Source organism: Lynx canadensis, chromosome C1 (genome assembly GCF_007474595.2).
Source record: "Lynx canadensis isolate LIC74 chromosome C1, mLynCan4.pri.v2, whole genome shotgun sequence".
NCBI classification, from domain to species: domain Eukaryota; kingdom Metazoa; phylum Chordata; class Mammalia; order Carnivora; family Felidae; genus Lynx; species Lynx canadensis.
The window spans coordinates 136,551,212-136,566,267 of NC_044310.1; positions in this window are offsets into that span (position 1 = coordinate 136,551,212).

Consider the following 15,056-nt stretch of genomic DNA (forward strand, 5'->3'; position numbering starts at 1 on the left):
TGTTTTTGAACATCTTCATGTCTTTAAAATTCTGTTTGATTTTTTTGAACAAAATATGCTTTTATTTTTCTGTTTAATTGTTTTTCTGTTTTTATCCTTTTAAGAAATTATTCCTTTGTGAATTTTTGCTTTTAAGTAGTTTATTGTTATGGATGATTCATAAGGTACTTCTTGAAATATCTCACATTAATCATAGGCAATGTTTCTTCAGTTTTAACCTTCTTACCTAATCAGTTTAACCTCTTTTCAGGAATGAAACTCATTTTGGGATCTTCCTATATATATTGTTAATTGCTTTAGAAAATTTATGGTTACCTAAAATCACCAAGCTTATTCATTTTCCATTGCTTTCAAAATGGCATTGTCAGGATAATGACCCTTAGCCAAGCAGTTATTATTCTGTAAATTATTAATATTGGAAAATAGGCAAATAATATTAAATTTGATTCTCCACGTGTGTTCTTTATACATTAGGAAGTTCATTTTAGATACCTTTGACACTTACAACGTAGTATAACTTTTAAATAGATCACTCAAATTCCTTGATGAATTGTTGCATTTGTTTCCTAATATGGGGGTAACTACTTACATAAAGGAGAAATGTACCCCTTCTCGGCATACATCTTCTGTTTCAAGACAGTTGCATGATTTAAACATTTTCCAATATTATCATTACTTAGCCTTTTTACAAGCTGAGTTAAATTCTCTAGGTATGTATTTCCATCAATACGACTTTAGATTTATCACATTACTAAGTACTCTATTTAAAAAGTAAACTCATGATCATTTGATTTGAATTTTTGTATGTCTTTACTATCTCTTTGATTAAATAAAGAAATCCAAAATGTAATTTTCCACAAGAAAAGCAAAGACTAAGAAAATTTAGCGACAGATGCTTCAAGGACTTCTTCACTTGGTATATATGCTTGCTTTATTAACTCTGTGGTACTGGATAATACAACTTTTAAAAATCCTACAACCTCACTGGGACGCTTGGGTGGCTCAGTCAGTTGAGCATCTGACTCTTGATTTTGGCTCAGGTCATGATCTCACAGTTTGTGGGCTCGAGTCCCCGTGTTGGACTCCATGCTGATAGTGTTGCAGAACCTGCTTGGAATTCTTTCTCCCTCTTTCTCTGCTCCTTCCCTGTACATGATGTCTGTCTCTCCCTCCCTTTCTCTCTCTCTCCCTCTCAAATAAATAAATAAATATCCTACAACTTCAAAATAGCAAAACACATACAAAGCACCAAGAAGCCCAAATACATACAGTGGTCATTAAAGTTATTTCCCCAGTGACCCCCTGAATTAATGATTGCAGTGTTCACACAGCTAAGCTCTCATTTCTTTCTCTTACCTTCTGTTTCTCAATGACACTTTGCATCATTCCTGCATATTGTTTTTAATTACTTTTAGAAACTTTTCATCTCCTGTCTCCTAATCTGCTTCAATTACCCTGTATTTGTTGTTCAATTTGTAGGCCCTGTTTCTTCAGAATGAAAAAAAAAGTATAGAAATTCAGAATTGTTTCCAAGATTCTTAGGTAGAAATTCCTGTCTGTTCACTGAAGTGGAAATCCTTACTGATTTAAGGCTATTTGAAGAAAATCACTAGGTTCAATTGCTTTAAATGCAAACTGGCTCCTATAAAATGTTATTAGTTTGAGAATTAGCTATGCAGGGGTGCCAGGGTGGCTCAGTTGGTTAAGCATCCGACTTCAGCTCAGGTCATGATCTTGCAATTCATGCTGTTCGAGCCCTGCTTCGGACTCTGTGCTGACCGCTCAGAGCCTGGAGCCTGATTCAGATTCTGTGTCTCCCTTTTCTGCCCCTCCCTCTCTCTCTCTCTCTCTCTCTCTCTCTCTCTATATATATATATATATATATATATATAAAATATTTAAAAAAGAACTGGCTGCACAGTTACATAGTTACACATTAGCCAAAATCATCTACTAATATGTGTGTGTGTGTGTGTGTGTGTGTGTGTGTACGTGTGTGTGTGTAATTTGCCTTTTGGTTTCTATTTCCAAATCTTTTCCCACATGAAGCCCTCATATGTGTAAACACACTTATTTTAAAGTGTTCCTTTATTTATCATTATGACACAATTAAAAAAAAAAAAACACCTCTGTATTTGGGAGTGCCTGGGTGACTCAGTTGGTTAAGCATCCAACTCTTGATTTCAACTCAAGTCTCGATCTCACAGTATAGTTCCTGGGATTGAACGCCCTGGGACTCTGCTCTGACAGCACAGAGGCTGCTTGGGATTCTCTCTGCTCTCTCTCTTTCCCTCCCCTTGCTTGTGCTCCCTCTTTCTCTCTCAAAATAAGTAAACATTAAAAAAAACCCTCTGTATTTAAATGCACGTAAGAGTGAGTGAGGGCAAGGGTTCTGTCTTGATTGTGGTTGTCAGGTGCTAAATAAATATTAGTGGATTAATTAATGGATGCTACAAAAAATAATCAATTAACTCAATCAATTCCCTAAACATATAAAGCCAAATTAACTAGACAATTCTGTTAAAATGGACTAATATGTAACTGCTGGGCAGTCTGTATAAATCAGTGATGGGCAATGGGCTGGCTACTGGCCACCTGCCTCTAAACTAGATGCAGAATCTGTCTGTGGTCTGATTTTAAATAGGACCTCCTCTTCATAAAAGAAGAGGAGGAGGAATTCAGTGAAAAACCAAGATATACAAACAGTTAAAAGACTTTCCATTACAACCAACTTTGACCAGGAGAGGAGTCCTTTAAGAATGTGTTGACTCTGTGCAAATGAATTGCGGCAGGGTAAGAAGTCAGGGTGGGAGGCTGGCAATTGTCCACATGAATTCCCCCGTGGGAATTTGCATCTACAAAGCAAAGACCCCTGGTCCCAGTCCAGTCTCTACACAACAGCATCTTTCTGGTTTAGAAAATAGAGGTGACAACACCGCCCTGGCTTAATTACTCCCTGCTTCTCTGAACAGCAATAATCCCACAACCATATGAAAATGGAGGTCCATGATGGAGGTCTACTTTGATCATTTTAGTACTCCCAGTACCAAACACAAGTTTTCTCACATGATAAGCACTCAGCAAATGGGCTATGGGTGGAAATGAAGAAATTCCAGTGACACATCTGATCCTAATAGCTAAGTGACCCTCATAAAATCCCTTGAACTATCTGAATACATTTCTCTACCTGAAAAACGGAAATGATAATGCCTGCTTATTAGTGTTTCTTGGATGCCAAAGGAGAAAGAAGGTGGATACACTCTATGAACTCTACAGGAGTACAGAACACACAAAGTCTGAAAAATAAGAATGTTCTGTCTCAAATATGCCTACCTATCAATTTTTAAATTTTTTCCTACATTTTAAATAGGTTTATTGAGGAATAATTAGCATATAATAAACTGCACATAAAGTTTGGTAACTTTTGACATATGTATACATTTATAAAAACAACACTACATTCAAGGTAAGAAGCATATCATCACTCCCAAATGTTTCCTCATGCCCCTTGGTAATCCCTTCCTCCTACCACGCCCCCTTCCCCCAGACTCTGATCCACCCTCCATCACCGTAAGTTTCCATTTTCTAGGTTCTTGTATATAACTTATAGTATAGAATCTTATAATATGTACTCCTTTGTTTTTTATTGTCATCATTCTGGCTTCTTTCACTCACTGTAATTATTTTGAGATCCAGCCACATTTTAGCGTACATCAGCAATTCATTACTTTTTATTGCAAAATATATTCCATTGTATGCATATACCATAATTTGCTATATATTTAAATGTTTATGGCTATTTGGGGTATTTCCATTTGGGAACTACTATAAACAAAGCAGCTACAAACAGCTGTGAAAAAGCCTTTTTGCAGACATGTGTTTATACCTGGAGTGGAATTCTGAATGATATAGGAGGTGTTCGGTTACTTTTTAAGAAATTACTACCGTTTTCAAAGTAGTTGCAAGGTTTTCTATTTCTACCAGTGATGTATAAGAGTTCTAGTTTCTCCAATTTTACACCATTTGTATGGTCAATGCTTTTAACTTTAGCCATTCTTTTGGCTATGTAGTGCAATTGGTAGTTTCAATTTGTATATCCTAATGATTAATGCTATTGAGCATCTTTTGATGTCCTTATTTGGCAGCAATATACCTTTTTTTAGTGAAGTGTGTTCAAACTGCTTTTCCACTTTTTTTGGTTGCTTTCTTATTATTGAATTTTGATAGTTTTTGGCATATTCTGGAAACAAATCCTTCATCATATATGTCATTTGCAAACATCTCCTCCCAGACTGTGGTTTACTTTTTCATTCTCTCAACATATTTTTTAGGGAACACAAATTTTTAATCAAAACTTTTAATCAAAATCAAAGCAAATTTGTGGAGATTGATAATCTGATTCTAGTAGAACAAAAGTAGCATTAAAAGAAGAACAACAAAGTTGTAGGACTAACATTTCCTACTTTCAAGGTTTCTTTTCAAGGCAGTATAGATTTGCCATAGTAGAAATATAGATTAATGAAGCAGAATAATAGAGTATCCACAAATTTATTCATGCAGTTATGAGCCGTTGATTTTTGACAATTTGCAACACAATCCAGTGGAGAAACAATAGTGTTTTCAACAAACTGTGCTGGAAAAAGTGGGTTTAGTAGGCTCTTTAGATAATTATTGATATTTTTCTTTGCCACTACAATAAATCTCAACAAATAGTTTCTTGAAGACTAGTTGCAATGTGGAATCTTATATCGTATCAGTATATTTTATGTATTCTGTTACATGAAAATCCATCAGTCTATTTGCATTTTGAAAAAAATTAGTTTTACCATTGCAGGCTTTGTCTTTTGTAAAATACTCATTTGCTGAGTTAGGCATATTTTTCAAATATTGATATTTTTCATTATACATATATAATACTAAAACTAACATTTATAATTTTCATTACCAATCTCATCTTGAAGTACTGGTGAGCTGGCTATAAAGTTTATGTTAACAGTTGTAAGTTTTCAATCATTCTAATTTTTGCTTGAAAGTTCAAATTTTGTGATTGGCAGCAAACACTGTTGCTATTCTCCAGGTTGCAAGTCATTTGGTTTATTCATAAGCAAATGTCTTCCAAACACCAAATTTGAATTTCTGTATTTCCTTGCCAGTCATTCTTTCAAGTAAAAATAATGTTTTGAGAAAAAAAATGGCTAGTTTAGCTCACAACCCAAATAATTGCACACATGCCTGATGGTTGCCTTGAGATAACCATCGTACTTTGGTGTGTAAGAGAATAGCTTTCTGTGGGCTTGCCATTTCCTCACACAGGATATTGACAATGTCTACTCAATGGCATTCTTAAAAGAAACTGGTTTTTGTTTGTTTGTTTGTTTGTTTGTTTGTTTGTTTTCCTTTGAGTGTATGAGAAGAATACAATGGTTACTGATATCATTTGGTGCCTCTGTGATTCAGACTAAAATACCAGCACTACTTTTGCAAACAGTAAAATTCAATACAATGAAAATAATGAGTAAATAAATAAACAAATAAATAAGTAGTAAATAAAGTCTTGTAATTAGAAAAATAGGTTTGATTCTTTGGACCTCCCAGGAGCCTCTCATGGATGACCCAGGAGTTCACAGACTTCACTTGAAAACACTGTCCAGACTTTACTACATGCATATTTGGCACATTAAACTCAACTATCAATTAAAACGTTAAACACATCACAGACAATGCAAGAATGTTAGAATACTCTAATGTCTTTTATGCTAATACTGGCATATATCTGAATATATATTTCTTTGCAAAACCCATAAGAAGTTGTTATCGTTTTGTGCCGAAAATAATTACATGGGTTTATCCACATATTTAGCATTTCCATTGTTTTTTATTTTTTGTTATATATTTGAATTTCTGTCAGGAATCATTTTTCTTTTGTCTTAAGTACTCCCTTTGGAAGGTCTCAGTGAGCTCCAAAAAATTAATTCTCTTCTTTCATATGTTTCACCACGTATTTATTTTGCCTTTATTTTTATTAGAGTATTTTAACTGGAGATAAAATTTTATACTGTCATTTATTATTTTTATTAATTATTATTATTATTTTATTATCATACTTAAAAAATGTCTTTCTATATTCTTCTGGTTTCTATCATTTCCCAATCCCATCTGGATATTGACCTTTACTGTCCAATTACTTCCAAGTGCTGTTTTGTTTGTTTGTTCCTTGTTTTTTAGTTCTGTGTTTTATCCAGCTTTATTAGTTGTTCTTGGCAGAGCTTTTTTCTCATACAAGCTACTCCATCGTGGCTGGGAACAGAGTTCCTTTCTAATTCATTTTTTAATTATAAAGTAAAATAAATAATGGAAGAAGTGTTATATCTAATTCTAATTGCATTTAATTATTTTAAGTATTCAGATACCACAATATTTGTTTGACCTTGTCTATTAGAAGACTCGAGTGGAAAATATCAGCTACATTGAATCTGTTCACACATTATTTCCTGTGGTTCTAAGGCAGAAAGCTGAAATTTGTCTTTGTGTCAGACTCTTATACTTTGGAATGAATCATTTTGATAAACTCTTAGTCATGAATATATAAGCCAAGTACCTTTGTATTGTGTTGGCAGCAGGCCCAAATATATGTTGAGGAGGAAAAATGCCAAATCTTTGTAAGAAGTTGGTAAGGATTTCCATTATAGTGTGAGAGGTTATACCGGTGAAATAAGCAGCTCAGCAGGGGGATGATCTGTATAGTAAGAGGGGATCTCCAGCCTCCTATGGTAAAGTCTGAGGAAAGAGACCGAAGAAGTAAGGAGCTAAATGTAGATGCACCCATGAAGGAAAGGGACTAGCAAGACAGGTGAAAAAGAGAAATAGCCAACAAGAACCTCCCCAGTGGATGTGAAAAAACAATGACCTGAAGAGGAGAACTCTGCTAGACAATTTTAAATACATATTCCATTTCTTCATTTTAATTCCTTAATGATATTTTCCAGAGGAATTATAGTATTGACCTTCCAAAGTACCATTCAATGCAGACGTCTTAAGTGGCACAGAAAAGCGGAGATGAGGCCACCAGATGTTGCCTGAGAGGGACAGTTCATAGCCAGAGGTGAAAACATTATATAATATATATATTTGCAAAGGTATAGCATGCCATCAAAGATACACACACACACACACACACACACACACACACATAACAGATGACTGTCTTCTCCAGAGATTCCAGGAATTATGTAAGGAAGTTATTGGACTTGAGTTATTTTATTTTGCTACAAAAAGAAAAGATAGCCTCAAAAAGATAGAAAATGTGGATACACTTAGGTTTCAATGTCTATTGAAATAAGAACCAAAGTAGAGAATTATATAGAAAAAGTTTCATAGAAGGACGTTTTATACTTGAAGAAATCATAGAAAATCCATATGTATTTAAAGACGACTAAATACGCAATGCTGAACAGTGAATATGCCTAAATTAAAGTTGATACTCATTTTTTTTCTATTTTTTTTTCAACGTTTATTTATTTTTGGGACAGAGAGAGACAGAGCATGAACGGGGGAGGGGCAGAGAGAGAGGGAGACACAGAATCAGAAACAGGCTCCAGGCTCTGAGCCATCAGCCCAGAGCCCGACGCGGGGCTCGAACTCACGGACCGCGAGATCGTGACCTGGCTGAAGTCGGACGCTTAACCGACTGCGCCACCCAGGCGCCCCTCTATTTTTGACATCACTACCAATCATAGAAAAACAAAATATCTTTGTTGGCATGCTATACCTTTGCAAAAAGTTGTTCATATTAATAAGTAGTCCAGCCTTTAACCCCAAGATTTTCCTCGAATGAACAGGCCTCTGGTTACAACTTCTAATATACAAGTTAAGTAGATTTTTAGTTATGCTCCTTTCTGTGGAACCACAGAATGGTAAATCTCTAAAATTTGAAAACTTCAAAGCATTGTTAGAAATTGATGTATAGTGTAAAACTCTACATACTACTAGATGGAAAGGTAAGTTTTCTTCTCTGTCATTTGTTCTTAAAAAATATCTGCAAATGTTAAAGAAATTTTTGTGGTTTGGAGAAAAAGAGTGAAGCAAAATAATAGCATATTTTTTCACTTGCTCAAAATTCTCTACCACTTTCATACTACTATATGCATATTATAGTAAGCCACTGAGGGAAATATTGTTTTTTTTTTTAAAAAGCAGTCAATCAACCAGTTGTTTCAATCCTACATATATCTTTTTGTAATGATTTGGCTATACTTTTCCATAAATGAACTAAAGAAACAGTTTATTGCTTGGTGTAAAAATATCATTATTTTACTCATTTAAATATTCTAATTTTAAAATAGGAAATTCCTCATCTCTTTCTCTCAATGAACATATATTTGACATATGTCAGATATGCATTCATCTAAACTTACATACTTATGTTATGTACCTATATTCCATATTAATGCAAACAGATACAGATATAACAGATATCACTTTGATAGGTCCCAAATATCTATAGTTTTACTTTCAGTTCAGAGCACACATTCAATTCAATACACTTATTAATCAGCCATTAGGAATGTGTTACTATGTTGAAGCAGCCATGGCCTTTGTTCCATGTCACTTGTGTTGGCTTAGGCTGACACATAGCTACAAGGCATGACGGATCAAAGTAATTAAAGTTCCAATCATTTACCTTTCTATGTTCAGTGACAACTCAGCTAGCCTTCCCCCTGAATTCCTAGTGTTTTAATATTGCCAGATGTGTGTGTTGTTGGTGCATGTGCACACACACCTGCATGAATATGTGCTGGTAAATAATAAAGAGTGTCACTACTTTTGCTTTATTTATAGAATTTTTCAGCATCTTCATTTTGAACTTTGCTTATGTATTATTAAATCCCTTCATTATTATGATTTTGTAAAATAAAAAATCTTGACTTTCAATGAATTTACATTTCACCCAAAGCTGGGGTTGGCTTTGCCTTAGTATGTAAGATGGGAATCATCAGTAGGTAGATGTTGTGTCCATATATGGAATGTGGGAGAAAGTTTGCATGGTCCTCTGAGCAATCCTTCTGCATTAAGGCAGATAAATATGAGTCCATCTATGAAAGTCAGTTACATAACCAACTCCTTAACAGATTTCTCAGATGAAGACTTAGTTTACAATTTAAGTTTATATCTCTAACAGCCAGCTTTTCTAATTCAAGAAGGTAAATAAAAAATAATTGGTTTAGATTAAAAATCTAGTTTTCTAACAGAAGTTCACTGTAATGTCATAGTGTTCAATTGTGAATATTACCCAAGTTGATGGACTTCAGGCAATCTTTCACATTACTATTTAATAGTTTCTGTCTTTAGGTGATAGCAAAGACTTTAGCCAGATTTACATTTTAATGGCATAACCAACACCACATTAACATTTACCATGGGAATCTATTCAATAACACCAATTTATGATCTCCACCCCTGCCCCTTGTTTTATACCTTGGCTTTATACAGTTTAATCTTGCCTAATACTTTTAGTTAACGGTACTAAATATGGCAATAAAACTTTTTAAATATCTGTACTTACTTAGTTCGATGTTATTTGGAAAAGATCTCCATATTTTTTAAATCTTTTATTCATCATTTTTTTGTTTGCTTGTTTTTTGGCAGCTTAGATAGAAAGGAAGTGTATTTCTGAAATATCTACTAAAAAAAAGGAATCCAAGCATTTTTCAATAGAAAGAAATTAGCCTATCTATTTAGATAACTATTATTTGGAAAGAATAGTAGGTAAGTGGAATTAGTACTTTTATAAAGTATATCAGTTAAGGAATTATACCCTCAACGGATCCATATGGATAATAATGCAGCCATTGTTAGCACTTGATTAGTGGCACGCATTAATTGTTTTTTGTTGATTGATGGCTTTAGGATAATATATTTGTTCCAAGTTTCCTACATGAACATTCTTTTGATCCTGAAAGTTATCCTGTTAGGATCTCCCGGCCTCTGGCATTCAGTTGCTAAAAGCAGCATGTTCATTTAGCTGTGAATGCCATAGAACTTTAAAGCGGCATTTTGTCAACAGGACTCCAAGTCGCATGCAACAAATTAATAAGGCAAGATTCTCTTCATAGAGGTACTTTGTCTTTTTAAAGTCATTGAAAGATTACCAAATGCATTATTTTTGTTATTTATTATTACACAGAATTCTCTTCAGATTCCCTGGCTCTTTGGTTATGCTGACCTTTCTGGTCCATGAAAGGCAGTTGTAAAAACTATATTTGCCAGACTTTTCATAAACTAGTTGAGTGTAGAGAGAAAAATGGATGATGGATAAATGTTATCTTGCGTGTGTATGTGTCTGTGCATGTCTTTCTGTCTACACACATATATTATCTTTCTATTTCAAATATAAAAACAATATTAAAATTATCATCTGATTTCATAGTTTTCCAGAAAATCAAGGAGATTTCATGAAAAATGTGAAATAAACTTAATCACAGAATAAGAAAAAACAGAATTTCCAAAATATTGACAATTGGCAAACTTACTCAACAACATATTTTAGAGTTCCTGTATTTAAAAATAAAAAGTCCAATGGTACAATGTTGGCATGGGTATGAATTTGATAGTACATGAGTCTGTATTTGACAGAATCACAATATCACGAAAAAAAGCCTTACTTTTTACAGCTACCTCTTTCATCAGTGTATATTTTAAAAAGGCCATAGTAAAAAGACACATTTAAATATTTACTAAATGTGAACAACATTGCAATTTAAACTATTCTGGGCCATAAAAAAAGTCTAAGAAAAAGTCACATATGTGACTCATAAGAGTGGCTCTTTTGCCTCTCCTTCTCTAGAACTTGTATCTTTTTCAGTTCTTTACTACACTGACTAGAACAGCTAACACTGTATTGAATAGTTCTGTGATAATGAGGATCTCGTTTTGTACATCTAGATAAAACTCCTCTGAGATTTTACTAGTGAATATAATGAAGCTCTTGGTTTAAAGTAAGTTGTCTTTATCGCCTAAAGAAGATTTCCATTCTTATTTATAAATTTTTATTAGGAATTGTTGTTGAATTTTATCAAAGGTCAGTTCTACATAAATTCAAATGTTTTATGATTTTAATCAACCTGTTATCAATTTATTAATAAATTTTCTTCTGTTAAATCATCTTCATATCCCTAGGTTTAACTTGGATTGAGTATAATGAGATTTTTCTAGCATGGGAATCCTTTTTCACCATCTTAAGTTTTAAGCATTTATTAATATTAAAGACTGATCTAGAGTTTTCTCTTGGATTTTTTAATTTAAGGATTAAGATTATACTAATTCCATATAATCCATAGGAGAGCTCCCCATCTTTTTATTCACTCCTGAAGATGAAAACACACTCCTCTTTCTTTCTCCATTATCTCAATTTTAATCCCTGTAAAATAGAGAATGAAAGATAGAAATGTGTGATAATACAAAGTTAAATCTGACTATAATGAAGAAATTGAGGCTAATTTAATAAATTAAAACTTTCCCTTGTTGCACTTACATCACCAACTAATACCCAGTACTGGTTGTCTTGATTGCTTTACGGTGTTGGTTGCTATGAAATAACAAGCCACATCAATACATAACATGAGAAACTAATCTGAGAAATAGTCCCAGATGACTTTCTTATTGACACTCATTGTATCATGGGAGTACACCGATTCTTCCAAATATCCATGTATATGTATTAGGGGCAAAATGACATTTATTTTTAAAATTCTGCACAAGCATTTGCATTTTCCATTTTAAAGCTATAACATCCTCTACAGACTTATTATTCATTAGTCTGCTAACTTGCACCAATACATTATATCTGCTAAATTTTAATACTATTTTGGTGGTTAAACCTGCTTAAACGCAACCAAAGGCACTGCTTCTCAACCTTTGTTTATTTCTCATAGACAACATTGAGTATCTGATGCAAGTTTTTCACCTTTCAGTAGGAAAACAAACACAAACCTAAAATTGTACATTAAATGCCAACGGTTTTATCAATCCATTATAACTCATTGAGGAGCCCCAAGTTAAGTACATGTGACCTAGGAACCATTAACTACTTAAATGGTCTTCAGATACTTTGGCTTTCAATAAGATTGAGTGAGATTAGAAATTAAAACTTCATCCCAAGTACACTTTTTATGCCATAGATAATTAATAGTTTAGCTTTTATATTAAGTTCATGAAAAACTTGTCAAAGAAAACGGCATACTTTCCACAATTAATACCTTTTTGATCGTAGAAGTACAATAAAAATTCTGGAATTGTAAAGATGAAAATAACTATTTCTTTTTTCTATCATGTGATTTTTATACTTCACCCAATCTCTGAAGTATGCACGTCTTTATACATGAATATATGCTTGAATGTATGTATTTCTTTATCATACTCCATGTGCCTTAACAACTAATTTCAAATCACATTAAACCAGGCTATGTGAAGTTGTATCACCTATATTTAGTTTGGCCTCTTTTTTAATCTAGAAAAATGTTGAGGTTCTACTGATCTGATAGATTTTATCTTGACTAACTTCTAAATTTAGATATCAAAATTTGTTATGTATATAATCTCTGCCCATATCTTCCATAAAACAACAAATCCCATTACACTTCCAAATGCAGTTACCTCTCTATACATATATCTCATTTTCAATGCTCTGTTTTAAACTTCTGGGGGACAAAAGCATGTGTGATGAGAAATATAATCCCTCTGAATTACTACCCTACACTTGTTCTCTTACACATACACACACACACACACTCACTTAAAGCATCTGTAAATTCTGGCATTGCTATGATTCTATTTGCAATTTTTGGCAGGTGCATGTCAATAAAGGTACTGGAGTTTGGAGAAGCCTTCAAGTATGCATACATACCTCAAATCTATACACATCTGAGTTTGGAAGACTTCAAGCTTCACCAAACAATGGGATTGGGAAACTGGAGGTTTGAAACTATCCGATTTAGCTCTCTTGGGAAGGTAGGCCCCAGATGACTTGTGGGTTATGAAGCAATATGTTCAATCTTGACATAATTTTAGATGCAAGAAATTAGTTTTTGATGTGGACATTTTGGGGTTCTGTGCTACCACTTGGTGTTTCCAACAGCATAAACACTTTGTAGATGCAGAATTTCACTAAGTAAAACCATTTAAAGCAACAGATTTAAAGTTAGAAATATAAATAATAAAAGGTAGTCATCAAGAAGTATCTGGATGACTTATTTTTTTCAGTATGCTTACAAAAATCACTTGTACATTGCAAAGAATTTTTTTTCCATTATAAGTTGGTATATAAACTCAACCTTTCATTATATTTTGAATGCATTTGCAAAAAATTAATATAAATATGATGTTTAAGTTTCTCATACTTTAATGTTTCTTCTGTGTATTTTTAGGAGCCAAAATCTTTGTATGGACAGTTAGTCATTTGCCCCTTTAAAATTATGGCCAATGGACAGACTCGATGTTTCACCTGTGTTATAATGTTGCCCAAAATTTGCAAGTTTCCAAAGAAAGGTCTCACTTTGGAAAATGGCCTTATATAAATGAACCTGTGAAAATCTGACATTGTTGTGTGTATGCACAAATAACATATTAATTGCCAGATTTTTTCTAATTTCATGTAGAGAAAATACAATATTTTATATAAAGACAGTATATATTTAGAATAGATCCCAACATGTTAGGTACTCATATATACTTCTAACACATGTCACTCAGTAATCACCTAGTGAAAAAAAGAATATTTCTGAAACTAATTTTCCATCTCAAGGATGTCAAGACTATAAAAGGGATAATGTTGACAAAATTATACTTAACGGCACTAAATATCAAGATGCAGGTAGCACTGTGAGCCATCTGGAACTCCCAACGGATGGTATATACCCTCCGTCACACAGACACACAGACACACTTTCTCTCTATGGGAAGCAGAAGACATCTGTTTGGTTTTTTGAAATGCTGCCAAGTAGGCATTAGAGCAGGTAGCATCAGGTTAAACTGCGTAACCGAACCAAGCACTAATCCCATTTAGCATATACACAGTTTTTAATGACCGTAATGTTTCATGTCAAAGGAGCTTTTAAATAGTGTTTTTCAAACATTAGAATTACATGCGACTGGACCATCTTTAAAAGAAAACATAGTGATAAGAGAAACTACATTGAAATATTCCAAAAGTTTTAACTAGTAATTACAACTTTCTTTAATGAGAGTCTGTGGATTTTATACTTTTTGTTCCTCTTATTTTTTCCTTGCTCTTAAATGTCTATTCTTCCAAGCTTTTTTTTTTTTTTTTTAATATCATACTGGGATAAACTTTGTGCCTATATAGTGTTTACCCACTTTCCTCCATTTATTTGTCCAGTTAGTACCACGAGATAAATTTAGAAATCTATAGCACGGTTTCTTCAAGTCTAATGACTATAAATGGTATCATAAAACTCATAAGTAATTATTGTCAAGGAAAACTGTGTAATTTAAAATGTTACAAAGAAATTTAATATACCAAAATACTTAGACTGCTCAAACGTGCAGGTACAGGCTTATTTGTAAAAAGTATATTCATGTAGAAGATAACACCAATATTACAAACAAAAGTGTTTCTGATAACTTTATGTGAAGCTTAAACAGTTCTCTTAATAACTTTTTTTTTTTTTTGAAAATTTTTTTTAACGTTCACCTATCCTTGAGACAGAGAGAGACAGAGCATGAACGGGGGAGCGTCAGAGAGAGGGAGACACAGACTCTGAAACAGGCTCCAGGCTCTGAGCTGTTAGCACAGAGCCCGACGCGGGGCTCGAACTCACGGACCGCGAGATCGTGACCTGAGCCGAAGTCGGACGCTTAACCGACTGAGCCACCCAGGCGCCCCCGTAATAACTTTTAAGAGACCTGCTCCTATGTTTTTATATCTGTAGTTGAATCACATAAGGTTAGAATACTTGTACTTTTCTTTCTGTGTTTAACTATTATCATCTGGAAAAGCTATAAGATATTCTATCAATAGTTATTATGTTCTTGATTATACA